The 9,848-nt window shown below is 47.6% G+C and overlaps 1 long non-coding RNA gene across 1 annotated transcript; it reads right to left on the reverse strand.

The window, feature by feature from the left end:
- Window positions 1-1,103: 1,103 nt before the first annotated feature.
- Window positions 1,104-4,530, reverse strand: LOC309520955. The gene is made up of 2 exons (XR_014214489.1): window positions 4,206-4,530; window positions 1,104-1,363 (listed from the first exon to the last, which is right to left on the reverse strand). It is a non-coding gene; the product is annotated as an uncharacterized lncRNA (long non-coding RNA).
- Between the last annotated feature and the right edge of the window lie 5,318 nt (window positions 4,531-9,848).

Below are 9,848 nucleotides of genomic sequence, written 5' to 3' on the forward strand. Positions count from 1 at the left end.
GTGCTTCAGAAGTATTGTTTTTACTCAGATCCAAAGAAATGCACATTTACCAGTTGATTAAAAGCTAGAGCCTGTGCGGATTTTTTTTTCAGAAGTCAACCCTACTGGATTCAATAGGACAATCTCAGGAAGCTGTGCACAGGATTATAGCTTAAGTAATAGATGAATTCCAACCACGATGTAGTAGGAAACACACGTTCCTGCTCCTTTCATTTCAATGGGGTTTGTATGGGAGAACTTAGCCATGGATTGCCCATGTCCCTTATGAATGATCAGAAGTTATTATACCTGCAGACCAATCTTTTTGGCATGTTTACTGTGAAGTACCTCCTACTGTGCTCAGGGGTCTTACTCTCAGATAAGTGTGCACAGGATCATAGCCAACAGCAATGCTCCCGAACTTAACTGAGGTTTCACCAGCACCGCTTACTGTTTGCTCTGGTGGGAATGGGCAAAGCAACTCAGTCTAGCCTATCTTGCCAGGGACGTGAAGCGGGGTGGGTCACGCTGCACGAAATCTGGAGAAAGCAGAGAGCGATATTGGTGGTCGGTCCCTCTTTCGCAGACGTTATAGTTAAGGAACCTAGAAAATCAGGAGCTGCCTTATATTGAGTCATAGTATTGGTCTATGTGGGGACGCGGGTGGCGCTGTGGGTTAAAGCCTCAGCGCCTAGGGCTTGCGCTCCCGTTGCTCGGTCCCAGCGCCTGCCAACCTAGCAGTTCGAAAGCACCCCCGGGTGCAAGTAGATAAATAGGTACCGCTTACCAGCGGGAAGGTAAACGGCGTTCCGTGTGCTGCGCTGGCTCGCCAGATGCAGCTTTGTCACGCTGGCCACGTGACCCGGAAGTGTCTCCGGACAGCGCTGGCCCCCGGCCTCTTGAGTGAGATGGGCGCACAAACCCCAGAGTCTGTCAAGACTGGCCCGTTCGGGCAGGGGTACCTTTACCTTTACCTTTATTGGTCTATGTAGCTCAATATTGTCTACACCGACTAGCAGAGACCCTCCAGGGTTGCAAGCAAGAGTCTCTCCCAGCCCGACCTGGAGACACCAGGGATTGAACCTGGAACTTTCTGCATTCTATACACACACGTATCTCACAAATTTCTGCAAAAGAAAGAAGTATTTCTTTCCTCCTTGCCCTAAACTCCGTCTCTTCTAGGGCTTAGCATCTTGGGTGCTCTTCGTGTCACTTGTGAAGGACCAAATGAAAAGCTACAAACAGTCGCGTGTTAAGGTCTCCTGACATTTCCTTCTTCCCTTCCTTCCAAGGAAGCATGGCAACGGGGAGCACTTAGCCCTTTCCCCTCCAGTCGTTTTCTGCTCCAGGCGCACGACCCCTCCTCCGCCAGCGCTTGTTTCACCTGCGGGTGCCAACGCAGAGTGGGAGGGAAGGAATGACCAGGAGGAAAGGGTCACGTAGCCTTTCCCCTCCATTGAGTTTGCTCCTTAGCCAAAACTCCATCCTTCAACAGTCGCCTTCCCTCTTGGGGGGGGGGGAGTCCTGGCGTCTGCAGTGTAACGTCTAGCTGGGCCCTGGAAATTCAAGCGGGGAGATGTTGAATTCTTCCCTGCGCCTCAGAGCTTCCACTGCCCCCCGAAGATATCAGCAACACGTAAGAGTTAACCTTCCTGTTTTTAGCAGTAGCAGCACTAGGATTGTTATCCTCTGGGCCCTCGGGACCCAAAGTTTGCATATTTGTATTCCAGAACCTTAAACTTCCAGCCCTCTGGAAACTCCCTCTAGGACAAGCGGTCCGTTATGTTTCCGGGTTGTAGTTATACAACTTCCCGGCGTTTGTTTTTGATTACCTCCCCTTTTTCCGTTAAGGGTATTAGCGTGGTTCAGCTAATGAACCACACGCTGCCTACCATAAACATTATGCAGAGGGTGGGGGAAATGAGCTAAGCCATGAGGCAATAAAAGTTAGGGACGTCACGGCGCGCTCTGTGGCTTCATTGTCGCCTAACTGAAATAATGAGGCTAAAATAGAGATTAAACACACGCACGCACAGACCCCAAAAAGGAAGGCAGGGATAAGCTTATGGAATCCTCATTACGGTCAATAGAACGACCTCAGCACCCTGGTCAGCTCCCGAGCGCTCTACGTGAGCGCGCCGGCAATAAAGGCAAGGAAGTATGATGGATCTGTGTCCATTCCCGCCCCCACCCCTCCGCAAAAAGCTATCTGGAAGGGGTGGGATATGTCCCTCCCTCCCTCCTCTTTGGGGCAGTGAGAAAGCGGGCGGTATGTTATTTATTTCTTTTAAGGCGCAGGGTATTATTGTCAGCCAGGCGAGGAAACTCAGGTATTTATATACCAGCAGCGCTCCGGCAGTGTTCAGCTGTGATGGAAAGGAATAATAATTATTAGATCTATTTCAGATTAGGGCTTCACGACAAACAAAAGATTTAAATTACAGACCAATGGGGCGTGTGTGCGCGCGTTCCTTCATGAGTCTGCTTTGGTTAGGGGCTCCTTCCCTGGCAAGCTTAAATATTAAATATTAAAGTAAATATTTTAAAGTAGGAAACCCATGTTTCTGAACACAATAATGAATATTAAAATATTGTTATTTCTACTAATAATGGCATGGTCCAAGGGAATACAAACTCTCTTTAAATGGATGGGATTTTCTGTACTTTAAATACTAATACTAAACAATTTTCTTCTGGGATGCAGCAGATTTTTAAATCCCTAGGTATTCACCGCCTGGTTGTTCTGGGTTTTTTTGTTTGTTTTGGGATGTTGCTGGGGGTTTTTTTTTTAAAAAAGGAGAGAATAAACTACAATATGAAGGTTTTCAAAAAGATTATTTTGGGGTCTCAGCAAAATTTGCCATATTTCTACAGGTACACAAAATTCGTTGGAAGGATTTGGTTATTTCACTTTTCATGGTGGAATTCTTCCCCTTTTTTCAACAATGGGGGAAATGGAGGAAACATGAGAATGAATCCCGAAGACAAATATGTGAGGATGTGACGTGAAGTGTCATTCGGATATTTAATGTGAAAATGCGAGGGGTTCAAACTAAGCCGGGAGAAAGAGCGCGTTGCTCGGGCTGTGCGATTTAACAGCGGCTGGGGGCGAAGGAGAGACAGCTCCTCCGCCGGCTCCCCGATAGATCTCTATGTCAAGAGCAATGAAAGGCTGAAATCCTTTGCTCACTTACAAGGGAGTAAGCCCCGTTGAATGCCATGGGATTTACTCCGAGCGCAATCGGCCTCCCAGAGAACCGGCCTCATTGAATCTAACGCAAAAGATTGCTACCCATAATAACCCTTTCCTTCACCACCGTCACCACCCCACTCCTCCAAGCAGCTTCGTTCCAAGAGAGGCAAAAAAAAGATCTGTTTTGGTTTCCCGCTTATAATGGGCAGAAGGGAGGAGGGAGAGAAACTCGTCTCACTACTGGTCCACCGATGCCTGCTATTGTCTACTCTGACTGGCAGCCCTTGAACCCAGGATCTCTTCCTGAATGGAGATGGCAAGAATAGAAGCTAGGACCGCCTTGCATTGGCAAGGCACGTGCTCTGTCACTTTGGAGAGAGAAAGAAGCTTACATTAAAACCCACCATACGGCCGGAGCTTCTCCTGCGCAAACCCACCCACCGAGAGCCGTTTCCTTTTATTTCGATGGGACTCTTCATCGCGAGAACTTCCACCTTGCCCAGCATCCTGCACCCGCCACAAGCCCTCCAATTCCCTCGGGTGCTTTTTAGGAGACCCGTGACACACACACACCAAAATTCCCCAGCGTTATGCTTCAGTCCTGATTTCGTTTCTTCCCCGCTGGGCTCTCTCGCGAGCGGGGTGGTATTGTGGGGAGGGGGGTTACTGTAGGAGTGGGCATCGCCTCGTCCACGTGAACTGCTCGACAACCCGCACCCCCACCCATGCAACAATCCCCGCAAGCCACACGAAACAGCAACATAGGACGTCCCCCACCCCGCCACCTCCCAGTCACCCACTCCCAGCCTGTTAACATTGAGGCGGCCCTTTGGGGTGCAGTTCCAGCTCCGGGGGAGAAGGGAGAGGACTCCAGAAGGCCCCTCCTCCGCCTCCCCACCTCTGCCACCCTTGTTGGGGATTCCCCCTGGAGGGGCAACTGCTAAGCTCGGCCAACCCTCTCCGCCTTTCCCTTCCCCTCCCCTACTGCTGGAGAGCCGGTGAGTTGTCGATCACGGATTTCCCTTTTTCTCACCTTCTAAACAAAGGCAAACGAGGGCACCGCCGCGCAGGATCAACACGCAGTCATTAGCGGTAGGCTGGCAGGGAGACCGAGAAGGAGATTTCTCTTTTCCTCCACAGCTCCCAGCTCCCGTTTTCTCCACTCACACCCAGCTCAGGCAACTCAAAATGTTCCATGGGCCATTCGCCTAGCTCGCCAGAATCAGCTCGTGTGTGTGTGTGTGTGTGTGTGTGTGAGAGAGAGAGAGAGAGAGAGAGAGAGAGAGAGAGAGAGAGAGAAAGAGAGAGAGAGAGAGAGAGAGTGTTTGTGTGTTATAGATGGATGGACAGATAGATTTGTTCTTGTCCACGGCCCATCGGAACGAATGGGGAAAAGCTGCTCACCTTCCTTCATTCCAGTGACAGCTTGACTGGGTTGGCGCGCCCGCAGCAGAGCCTTTTCTGTGGTGGCCACAGGTGCCAATTTGAACAAAATATTGGGGGGGGCAGATAAGCACCGCCCTGCACAATCGATCACATAACGCAATGCGCACACACCATTTGAATGGGAATGCCCATCAACTTGGGGGGGGGCAGCCCCCTCATATATTTTATATTGACTCGTAGAGGTTGGCTCCGGTGGTGGTGGCCCCACAGGCCTATGACACCCTTGGCCCAATGACGTACAATTGGCCCCCTTCCGTTCGGGATTTTTGGAGGGGGTGGTGTTTGTTTAAATCTACTCCATCCATAGAAGCCAACTCCTAGGGACCCGAGGTCCCTTCGGCCCCGTCCCATAAAATATTGGAGCGGTCTGTCTGCCGCCGCGCTCCCCCCCGCCCCAAATCGATGGGCATTGTTATTCAAATAGTGTGCGTGTGCCACATCATATGATTGATTATGTGGGGCGGGGCTTACCTCCCCCCCAAAAAAATTTATTTTATTCAATTTGACACCCCTGACTCCATCTTGCTTTTCGTGATGGTTGTAGGCTGATGCTGCTGAATTTGTTTTTGTTTTGTTTTCAGCTAGGGAAGAGGAAGGCCTTAAAGCTCAGTGGTTTGAGCATGCCCAGGTTCAATCCCCAGCGTCTCCAGGGTGGTTTTGAAAAAGGCCTGAAACCCCGGAGAGCCGCTGCCAGTCAGTGTAGGCGATGCTGAGCTGACTCGAGATAAGGCCGTCTCCTGTGTTTCCTGTAACGATATGGGGTTATCTGCTGCCGGTTTGCTGGGCGTTAAAACAGCTGTTTGGGTTCAATGATCTGTGTGTGATGGTTGAATGAGCCTCAACAATAGTTTAGGAATTAAACATTAAAAATAAAAAGAGCCATGCTGGGTGACGTCAAGGCGCCATCCGGTCCACACCCCCTTTCCGGAAGTGGCCGAAGCTCCAGAAGCAGGACTTAACGGATACGTCTCCTCTTTGCTCTCCCCGCGCCACCACAACTGTTTGTTGCAGTTACTACTCCTAAACACGGAGGATCAGCTGGCATAGCTAACGTAAGAAGATATCTGACTAAGGGTATCTCTTGGTGCTGGAATTAGAGGGGGCCTGGATAGGTACAGTATTAGCAGTGCTTTTAAAGAAAAATGTTTAGGAGTACTCTCATTCTCCTACTCATATTGAAATACTGCCCCTCAATGAGGCCAGACTTAGATTCACAAAATGTTTAGGGGTTTGCGTACCCCCAGAAAAAAGCACTGGGTAATGGGGGGGCTTTAATGAAATCAGCAAGTCCAGACTTCTCACCAATCTCTGCCAATGTATGTCCCTTCCTGTAGCCTTATTATTTAAAATAAAAAGTGGTTAAAATAACCCTAGGAAGAAGCTGTTAGGCTTTGGCTGGCGAGATCCTTTCTCCTTGTTTTAGGAGCAGTAGTGTAACAGGCATATTCCAAGCCTGGTCAGGCAGAGAGAGCCTGAAATCGTAGCCCTAACAGGCTAGAACTTCATCTGTAGCTGGATTTAAGGCATCTCTAGGTGTCCTCAATGTTTTTCACTTGTGGTCAAGAATTAGAGGCTCCCTGTCATGGAAGACTTCCAGGTAGCCGACAGCCTGGACACTTCTGCATAACAATTGAGAATGACCCTTCCTCTCTCGGAAAACTAAAGCAAAACAAAAACAAAAAACGGGGGTCTTTTGGAGAGAGACACCACTTCAGATTTGGGGACTTCGTTTTCAGCAGAGTTTTAAAAGCCCCTTTAAATTCAACCTAAAGTTGAAAAGGAAAATGAGTCTTAATGAGTATTTGTTGTCGTTGTTTTTAATGATGGTTTAAACTAATAAGTGATTTCTTTGTTGAAGGCCGGAGTTCAGCAGAGTTATAACAACAAATTAATAGTCACCTTTTGTGTGCGCGCCAAGGCTGGCTACACTGACTCATTCAGTTTTTTGTAACCACCGTCACACAGCGTCTAGTTCTGCAGTGGTCCTATCTATAAAATGAGAGGTGTAGAGGGTGCGGGTCGGGGATCACATTGGTCTGAAACACAGAGGAAGGGGAAGAGAATGTTGACGTTGTGTTTAAAATTACATAAAAGGCTGCGAAATCTAATTAAATTGTGTCCAACACTGTAAAGAATGCTTAAGCGCATGTCAATATTTTTCCATGAGGCTTGTGTAGAAGGCGATGTGAATTAGACCTTAGGACCAAACCACAAGGTTTGGATAGAGTTACATACTGTTTGCATATGTTAATAAAGTTGCCCCGCCCCCATCACAGAGTTTTTAGCAGTGCTTAGCTGGGTGTGGTTCAGCATGTATGTAGCTTGAAGCAGGAGAGGGGAGCGAGAGAAACAGAGTATTGTGGATTTCTAGCTGGAAAAGCTACATTTTAGTAAAATATACTGTTAAGCCTCACACTGGGATCAGTGTCGAAACAATCTCTAAGACTAAAACAAAATGTAACAGAATTATTCTTTCCGGAACGTTTAAACTAAGTTCTGCAAGTAACGTTTGTGATTTTGTGTGTTTGTGTGTGTTGGAGAAGATTCATTTCTACACAGATGGTCTGATCAGAGAGACATCTTGTAACTTATATTTTTATCTGAAAAGCTCTTCCTACATCGTGGTAATATATATATATATATACACACAGCGCTCCCGCATTACTCAGGGGCTCCTTCAGCGCTTCCTTTGTCCGGGTTATTTTGCTGCGCTGGAATTCGTCTACAGACTTTCGTCGGAAGAAGGAACCGGAAGTTTGGGAAATAATCCGAGCAAAGATAAAGAAAAGCCCTGTGGCTATTTACTTTTTCTCCCCGCCCCCTACACACACAAAAAGCCAACTCCCGCGAGACCTGAGACTTCTGGTCCAAACCAAATGAATAGCTTTAAAGAAGGAAGGTGGATGTTAGCAGCACATTCAACTGTGAACGAGGTGATCAGAGTAAGTGCTGGGGCCAGATGAACAAAACTCTATTTAATTGGGGGAGGGGTGTTAGAAAGACTCAAGTGAGATTAATAGAAAGGTTTCTTGACTTTACACAGGAAAATGAATGGGTGGGTGGTCTGGTCCTCTGGTGGGTTCACAGGTATACACTATGTAGATGCACACAACTTCATCAGGTGTGATGAAAACCATATGTTTCCCAGGTTCCAGTCCGGCCTGCATTATTTTCAAATGTTGCTGGTCAGGGGTTGCCTAAACCAGAGAGAGCTTGGCCTCTGAGAGGAGGAAGGAAAGCTCTCCTGGATGAGGTTAGTGGCCCATCTCGTCCAGCATCCTGTTCTCACAGAGCTCAACCAGATGCCTTGTGGGAAACTCACAAGCAGGACATCTCATCACTTGTAATTCCCAGCAGGCCACCACAGCAGAGGGGGAGAATAGCCATCATAACAAGCAGCCAATGTTAACCAAATCCTTCGTGAATTTGTTGAGTGCAGGGTTTCCCAAACTTGGGTCTCAAACTGTTGTTGGACTACAATCCCCATCATCCCTGACCATTGGTCCTGCTAGCTATGGATGATGGGAGTTATAGTCCAACAACAGTTTGAGACCCAAGTTTGGCAAACACTTAAGAACATAAGAAGAGCCTTGCTGCTGGATCAGGCCAATGACCCATCTAGTCCAGCATCATGTTCTCACAACAGCCACCCAGATGCCTGTGGGAAACCAGAAGCTGAGTGCCACAGAGCTCTCTTGGGGAATGGGGAGGAGGAGAAAGCACTTGAGCCCTCCCCACTCCCTGTCGGAAGCTCTATGCCAGAATTATCCTATAAAAAACAGTGGTTTGGGGGTCAGGGCTTGTTTCTCCAGTCTGAGGTGCATACTCCAGTTTGGATAATGGGGCTCAGTTATGATCCCTTAACACAGGCTTCCTCAACCTTGGCCCTCCAGATGTTTTTTGGCCTACAACTCCCATGATCCCTAGCTAGGAGGACCAGTGGTCAGGGATGATGGGAATTGTAGTCTCAAAACATCTGGAGGGCTGAGTTTGAGGAAGCCTGCCTTAACACAACCCACCTGGTGCCACTGAACACTGGCTTTTCAGTACTGTTTGTGAACTTTCTAAGGCACTCCAGTGATGGTGAGTTGGGAACCTGGGCATGGTAGTTCTTGCAGGTTGATTATTGTGGAGCAGAAGAGTGCGGCCTCTGCTTGTACTACTTCCAGTTTCCTTCAACCCAAAAAGAAAGGCGGGGTGGGGTGTCCTCTAAACCTCTGTATAACATTAACACCACCAATTTCAGACTGTTCCATTTACATAGCCTCCGAAGTATCTGTGACTCAATAGGAACCAGCAGAATACAGATTTAAAGCGGAACGTGTTTGTAACGTCAAGGTTTAACTGTGGATATGAGTAGGTGGTTGAGGGTGTCTCTAAGCATGTGCAGAAGCATAACCATATTTTCACCACCTCCATCACTAAAAAGAAACCCAACATGCTTGACATTCAGTTTTCACCTATGATGCGTATGTGCTGTTTTGCAGGTCGAAGGGGTTGGTTTCCAGAGCTTCAAGGGTCAGGCGCATTTATTTAGATTGTAAAAAGAAACTTGTTTATTTCAATGGAAAATACTCCCAGGTAGAATATATAGTTCACTTTGCTGCCTTCTCTGTCAAGGGATGGACAGGGGGAGACACACTTCAGTGATGGAGGGGTAGCATAACATATGGTTTTGTAGTATACATGAGCCATTTCATATGCACACTGACCTCATTCGGTCTTTCATACAAGGGGCTGGTTCTCATTGAGGTTCCCAGGTTGTAACACTTCAGAATGGGGGAGCTAACCAGCACTGCTGGTTGCTAGGATAACAAAATGCTCCTCCCTATTGGAATAACACTTGTAGTTTAATGTTGAATTTTGGATATAATGGAGATGTCAAAGATTTGGATGCAGGAGGAAATGGTTAACAAAAGGACCCACAAAGGGGAGGAAGGAAGTCCAGGAGATTCTTCGGAATCTTGTTTTTATGGTGATTGTTGGATAATCGATTGTAAAACCTTAAACTGAAAAATTATTATTATTATTATTAATGCTGCTCGCAACCACCACCGCCATGTCTTTCATTAAAGAAAATGGATAGATCAAGCAGAAGGCTAGGTCTGAATCTTTCTCCTAGACCCCAGTTTTCTACCTACCTGGATGTTGTCGTTGTTTGCTCCCCTGTGGAGCAGCATTCCATCATACAAGTTCCCACTACTAGTGGATTGCAGTGGTCCAGCCCTGA

The sequence above is a fragment of the Podarcis vaucheri genome, assembly GCF_965113315.1.
Source record: "Podarcis vaucheri genome assembly, chromosome: 16".
Lineage (NCBI taxonomy): Eukaryota > Metazoa > Chordata > Lepidosauria > Squamata > Lacertidae > Podarcis > Podarcis vaucheri.